The 7,233-nt window shown below is 38.9% G+C and overlaps 1 long non-coding RNA gene across 1 annotated transcript; it reads left to right on the top strand.

The window, feature by feature from the left end:
* Positions 1–4,844: 4,844 nt before the first annotated feature.
* LOC126647761 (uncharacterized) lies at positions 4,845–6,699 on the top strand. The gene is made up of 3 exons (XR_007630672.1): positions 4,845–5,148; positions 5,399–5,468; positions 6,575–6,699. It is a non-coding gene; the product is annotated as an uncharacterized LOC126647761 (long non-coding RNA).
* Positions 6,700–7,233: the final 534 nt, after the last annotated feature.

Here is a 7,233-nt window from a genome sequence, read left to right as displayed (position 1 = left end):
TGGGATTTTTGGGAAAAAAAATGGGATTTTTGGGAAAAAAAATGGGATTTTTTGAGGGAAAAATGGGATTTTTGGGGGAATAAATTGAATTTAAAGGGGTTTTTTGGGGGGTTTGGGGAAAAAAAATGGGATTTTTGGGCAAAAAAAATGGGGTTTTTTGAGGGAAAAATGGGATTTTTGGGAGAATAAATTGAATTTAAAGGGATTTTTTGGGGATACATTGAATTTAAAAGGATTTTTTGGGGGGTTTGGGAAAAAAAATGGGATTTTTGAGGGAAAAATTGGATTTTTGGGCAAAAAAAATGGGGTTTTTGGGAAAAAATGGGATTTTTGAGGGAAAAATTGGATTTTTGGGCAAAAAAAATGGGGTTTTTGGGAAAAAAAATGGGATTTTTTGAGGGAAAAATGGGATTTTTGGGCAAAAAAATGGGATTTTTGAGGGGAAAAATGGGATTTTTGGGGGAATAAATTGAATTTAAAGGGATTTTTTGGGGAATAAATTGAATTTAAAGGGGTTTTTTGGGGGTTTGGGACCTGCTGGGCTGAGGGGGGAGGGGAAAAACCCAATAAATTATCCTAAAAAATTCAAAATATTCATTTTTGGGGGAGTTTGGGAAAAAAAAATGGGATTTTTGGGTAAAAATGGGATTTTTTGGTAAAAAAATGGGGGTTTTGGGCAAAAAAAATGGGATTTTTGGGGGGAAAATGGGATTTTTGAGGGAATAAATTGAATTTAAAGGGATTTTTTGGGGGGTTTGGGAAAAAAAAATGGGATTTTTGAGGGAAAAATGGGATTTTTTGAGGGAAAAAATGGGGGTTTTGGGCAAAAAAAAGGGATTTTTGAGGGAAAAATGGGATTTTTTGAGGAAAAAATGGGATTTTTTGAGGGAAAAATGGGATTTTTGAGGGAAAAAATGGGATTTTGGGGTTTTTGGGGATAAATTGAATTTAAAGGGGATTTTTTGGGGAATAAATTGAATTTAAAGGGGTTTTTTTGGGGAATAAATTGAATTTAAAGGGGTTTTTTTGGGGGAATAAATTGAATTTAAAGGGGTTTTTGAGGGAATAAATTGAATATAAAGGGGTTTTTTTGGGGGAATAAATTGAATGTAAAGGGTTTTTTTTGGGGAATAAATTGAATTTAAAGGGGTTTTTTGGGGGGTTTGGGACCCGCTGGGCTGAGGGGGGAGGGGAAAATCCCAATAAATTATCCTAAAAAATTCAAAATATTCATTTTTTTAGGAAATTTGGGAAATTTTGGGGGGGTTGGGGGAAAAAAAATGGGATTTTTGGGCAAAAAAAATGGGGCTTTGGGGGGAATAAATTGAATTTAAAGGGTTTTTTGGGGAATAAATTGAATTTAAAGGGATTTTTTGGGGGGTTTGGGGAAAAAAAATGGGATTTTTGGGAGGAAAAATGGGGTTTTTGGAGGGAAAAATGGAATTTTTTGAGGGAAAAATGGGATTTTTGGGGGAATAAATTGAATTTAAAAGGATTTTTTGGGAGGTTTGGGGAAAAAAATGGGATTTTTGAGGGAAAAATGGGATTTTTGGGGGAATAAATTGAATTTAAAGGGGTTTTTTGGGGATAAATTGAATTTAAAGGGATTTTTTGGGGGGTTTGGGTAAAAAAAATGGGATTTTTGAGGGAAAAATGGGATTTTTGGGGGAATAAATTGAATTTAAAGGGATTTATTGGGGGAATAAATTGAATTTAAAGGGGTTTTTGGGGGAATAAATTGAATTTAAAGGGATTTTTTGGGGGAGTTTGGGGAAAAAAATGGGATTTTTGGGCAAAAAAAATGGGATTTTTGAGGGAAAATGGATTTTTGGGGGTTTTGGGGAATAAATTGAATTTAAAGGATTTTTGGGGAGTTTGGGTAAAAAATGGGATTTTTGAGGGAAAATGGGATTTTTGGGGGAATAAATTGAATTTAAAGGGATTTTTGGGGGGAGTTGGGTAAAAAAAATGGGATTTTTGAGGGGAAAATGGGATTTTTGGGGGAATAAATTGAATTTAAAGGGATTTTTTGGGGGGGTTGGGGAAAAAATGGGATTTTTGGGTAAAAAAATGGGATTTTTGGGGGGATAAATTGAATTTAAAGGGGTTTTTTGAGGGAATAAATTGAATTTAAAGGGATTTTTTGGGGGGTTTGGGTAAAAAAAATGGGATTTTTGGGCAAAAAAAATGGGATTTTGGGGGGAATAAATTGAATTTAAAGGGGTTTTTGGAGGGAATAAATTGAATTTAAAGGGATTTTTTGGGGGGTTTGGGAAAAAATGGATTTTTGAGGGAAAATGGGATTTTTTGAGGGAAAAATTGGGGGTTTTGGGCAAAAAAAAGGGATTTTTGAGGGAAAAATGGGATTTTTTGAGGAAAAAATGGGATTTTTTGAGGGAAAAATGGGATTTTTGAGGGAAAAAATGGGATTTTTGGGGGTTTTTGGGGGATAAATTGAATTTAAAGGGGATTTTTTGGGGAATAAATTGAATTTAAAGGGGTTTTTTTGGGGAATAAATTGAATTTAAAGGGTTTTTTGGGGAATAAATTGAATTTAAAGGGGTTTTTGAGGGAATAAATTGAATATAAAGGGGTTTTTTTGGGGGAATAAATTGAATGTAAAGGGTTTTTTTTGGGGAATAAATTGAATTTAAAGGGATTTTTGGGGGGGTTTGGGTAAAAAATGGGATTTTTGAGGGAAAAATGGGATTTTTGAGGGGAAAATGGGATTTTTTGAGGGGAAAAATGGGATTTTTGGGTAAAAAAATGGGATTTTTTGAGGGGAAAAATGGGATTTTTGAGGGGTTTTTGGGGGGATAAATTGAATTTAAAGGGGTTTTTTGGGGGAAAAATGGGATTTTTGGGGGAATAAATTGAATTTAAAGGGATTTTTGGGGGGGTTTGGGACCCGCTGGGCTGAGGGGGGAGGGGAAAATCCCAATAAATTATCCTAAAAAATTCAAAATATTCATTTTTTGGGGGGTTTGGGAAAAAAAATGGGATTTTTGGGAAAAAAATGGGATTTTTGGGTAAAAATAATGGGGTTTTTTGAGGGAAAAATGGGATTTTTTGGGGAATAAATTGAATTTAAAGGGGTTTTTTGAGGGAATAAATTGAATTTAAAGAGGTTTTTTTGGGGGATAAATTGAATTTAAAGGGGTTTTTTGGGGGGATAAATTGAATTTAAAGGGGTTTTTGGGGGTTTGGGACCCGCTGGGCTGAGGGGGAGGGAAAATCCCAATAAATTATCCTAAAAAATTCAAAATATTCATTTTTTTAGGAAATTTGGTAAATTTTGGGGGGGTTGGGGGAAAAAAATGGGATTTTTGGGAAAAAAATGGGATTTTTTGAGGGAAAAATGGGATTTTTGGGGGAATAAATTGAATTTAAAGAGGTTTTTTTGGGGATAAATTGAATTTAAAGAGATTTTTGGGGGAATAAATTGAATTTAAAGGGATTTTTGGGGGGAATAAATTGAATTTAAAGGGATTTCTGGGGGAATAAATTGAATTTAAAGGGATTTCTGGGGGAATAAATTGAATTTAAAGGGGTTTTTTGGGGGGTTAGGGGAAAAAAATGGGATTTTTGAGGGAAAAAATGGGATTTTTGGAGGGAAAAATGGGATTTTTTGAGGGAAAAATGGGATTTTTGGGGGAATAAATTGAATTTAAATGGATTTTTGGGGGGGGTTGGGGAAAAAAATGGGATTTTTGAGGGAAAAATGGGATTTTTGAGGGGTTTTTTGGGGAATAAATTGAATTTAAAGGGATTTTTGGGGGATAAATTGAATTTAAAGGGGTTTTTTGGGGAATAAATTGAATTTAAAAGCGATTTTTGGGGGAAAATGGGGGATAAATGGGATTTTTGAGGAATAAATTGAATTTAAAGGGATTTTGGCGGGGGTTGGGGGAAATAAATTAAATTTAAAGGGATTTTGGGGTGGATTTTGGGGGTTTAGGGGGGGATTTTGTGGAAAAATATGGGATTTAAAGGGGTTTGGGGGGGATTTAAAGTGAATTTTGAGGGGAAAAATTTGATAAATTCGGGGGGGATTTGAGGGGAGTTTTGGGGGGATTTAAAGTGGATTTTGAGGAGATTTTGTGGGGGGATTTAAAGGGGATTTTGGGGCGATTTTGGGGGTATTTAAAGGGGATTTTGAGGAGATTTTGAGGGGATTTAAAGGGGTTTTTGAGGAGGTTTTTGGGGCGATTTTGGGGGGATTTAAAGGCAAAATTTGAGGAGGTTTCGGGGATTTGAGGGGGAATTTTGGGGGTTTTGGGGATTTAAAGTGGATTTTTAGGAGATTTTTGGGGCGATTTGGGGGCGATTTTGAGGGGATTTCAGGAGGGTTTGAGGGGAAAAAATTTCTTAATTTCGGAGCGGATTTGAGGGGGGATTTTGGGGGGGATTTTGGGAGTTTTTGGGGGGGGGGGATTTAAAGTGGATTTTTAGGAGATTTTTGGGGCGATTTTGAGGCGATTTGGGGGCGATTTTGAGGGGATTTCAAGAGGGTTTGAGAGGAAAAATTTCTTAATTTCGGAGGGGATTTGAGGGGGAATTTTGGGGAGTTTTGGGGGGGGGGATTTAAAGTGGATTTTTAGGAGATTTTTGGGGCGATTTTGAGGGGATTTCAAGAGGGTTTGAGGGGAAAAAATTCTTAATTTCGGAAGGGGCTTTGAGGGGAATTTTGTCGGTGTTTGGGGATGATTTTGGGAGGGTTTAAAGCGGATTTTTAGGAGATTTTTGGGGCGATTTTGAGGGGATTTCCAGAGGTTTTGAGGGGAAAAGTTTCACAAATTCCGGGGAGAACCTGAGGGACGTTTTGTTATGGGTCGGGGATGACTTTGGGGAGGGTTTAAAAGGATTCGCGGAGGATTCGGCGCCGATTTTGGGGCAATTTCAGGCGATTTTGGGGGTCGTTTTCGCCTCACCCGCCGCTCTTTTTGTCCCCTCACGGCTCCCGTAGCGCCTCAAAATGGCGGCTCCTCCCTCCCCTCACAACTCCGTACAAAATGGCGGCGCCCACAGCATCACGTGACCCTCCCAAAATGGCGCCCTCCATGTGTATTCCCACTCGATAAACCGGGGGCTGTGTGACGTCACTTCCGGACTCTCCCAAGATGGCGGCGCGCAGGATCCTCTGGCTCGGTGAGGTCACAAAAATTGGGGGTTTTTTATTTAATTTGGGGGCGTTTTTTTAATTATTTTAATTTCTCGTAGCTTTGTGGGCGCGGTTGATGAGGTGGGCGTGGTTAATTTAATTTAATTGTGGTTAATTATCCTTTAATTGAATTGAATTCGATTTAATCGCGGGGTTTAATGGCGGGGTGGGCGTGGCTTGCTGAGGGGTGGGCGTGGCTTTATTAACATAACCACGCCCCCTTCTATTTAAACCCAGCCGAGCGTCGCGCGCGCGGGACACGCCCCTTGCCCCGCCCCCCGCAGCGGCTCGGCCAATGGAGAGAGGAGTGAGTAAAAAAGGGGCGGGGTTTGAGGGGAAATGGGCGTGGCTTGAAGGAAAAGGGGCGGGGCTTGAGGGGAAAGGGGCGGGGCTTGGGAGAGGTTTTAAAGGGGATTTTGGGTCAATTTTGGGTCATTTTGGGTCATTTTTGGTAAATTTGAGTCCATTTTTGTGGATTTTGGGTCATTTTGGGTAATTTTGGGTCAATTTTTGGTCATTTTGAGTCCATTTTGGGTCATTTTGGGTCATTTTGGGTCATTTTAGGTCCATTTTGGGTCCATTTTGGGTCATTTTAGGTCAATTTTGGGTCCATTTTGGGTCCTTTTTGGGTCCATTTTTGGTCCATTTTGGGTCATTTTTGTCCATTTTGGGTGAATTTTGGGTCAATTTTGGGTCATTTTGGGTCATTTTGGGTCCATTTTTGATGATTTTGGGTGAATTTTGGGTCATTTTGGGTCCCATTTTTATGAATTTTGGGTCATTTTTGTCCATTTTGGTCCATTTTGGGTCATTTTGGGTCCATTTTGGTCCATTTTGGGTCCATTTTGGGTCATTTTGGGTCCATTTTGGGTCCATTTTTGTGTCATTTTTGTCCATTTTGGGTCATTTTGGGTCATTTTGGGTCATTTTTGGTCCATTTTGGGTCAATTTTGTGTCATTTTTGTCCATTTTGAGTCAATTTTGGGTCATTTTGGGTCCATTTTGGGTCCATTTTGGGTCCATTTTGGGTCCATTTTGGGTCATTTTGGTCCATTTTGGGTCATTTTTGTTCAATTTTGGGTCAATTTGGGTCCATTTTGAGTCATTTTGAGTCATTTTGGGCCATTTTTGGTCAATTTGAGTCCATTTTTGTGGATTTTGGGTCATTTTGGGTCCATTTTGGGTCCATTTTGGGTCATTTTGGGTCCATTTTGGGTCATTTTGGGTCCATTTTGGGTCCATTTTGGGTCATTTTGAGTCCATTTTGGGTCATTTTGAGTCCATTTTGAGTCCATTTTGGGTCATTTTGGTCCAATTTTTGTGAATTTTTATCAATTTTGGGTCCTCAAATTCAATTTTGGGCTCAAAAATTCAATTTTTGGGTCATTTTGGGTCTTTTTTTTCCCTTTCCAGGCAGGGCCTCCCCCCGAGCCCTTCGGGGCCGGGACCCCTTCGGGACCTCCCGGATTGGAGCTTCAGTGGTGAGGAATTTTGGGGCAAAATCGGGGGATTTTGGGAAATTTGGGGAAATTTTGGGGGGATTTGGGGGATTTTTAGGATTTTGGGTTCAATTTGGGGGATTTTGGGGGAATTTTGGGGAATTTTGGGGGGTTTTGGGGGTGAAAATGGGGAATAAATTGAATTTTTGGGGGGATTTTGGGGGGTTTTTGGGGTGAAAATGGGGAATAAATTGAATTTTTGGGTGATTTTGGGTCCATTTTGGGTTCATTTTTGGGGGTTTTGGGGGAGAAAATGGGGAATAAATTGAATTTTGGGGATTTTTTTGGGGATTTTTTGGGGGGAATTTTGGGGATTTTGGGAATTTTGGGGATTTTGGGGATTTTGGGCAAATTTTGGGGGGTTTTGGGGGGTTTGGGGGAGAAAATGGGGAATAAATTGAATTTTTGGGGTTTTTTGGGATTTTTGGGGGAATTTTGGGGATTTTGGGTTCAATTTGGGGGATTTTGGGGGAAATTTTGGGAAGAATTTTGGAGGATTTTTGGGGAAAATCGGGGGATTTTGGGGAAATTTGGGGGAAATTTGGGAATTTTGACGATTTTGGGTTTAATTTG

This window comes from Myiozetetes cayanensis, unplaced genomic scaffold (assembly GCF_022539395.1).
Source record: "Myiozetetes cayanensis isolate MyiCay16 unplaced genomic scaffold, myiCay2020 scf404, whole genome shotgun sequence".
NCBI classification, from domain to species: domain Eukaryota; kingdom Metazoa; phylum Chordata; class Aves; order Passeriformes; family Tyrannidae; genus Myiozetetes; species Myiozetetes cayanensis.
This window is presented reverse-complemented; position numbering and strand designations above follow the sequence as displayed.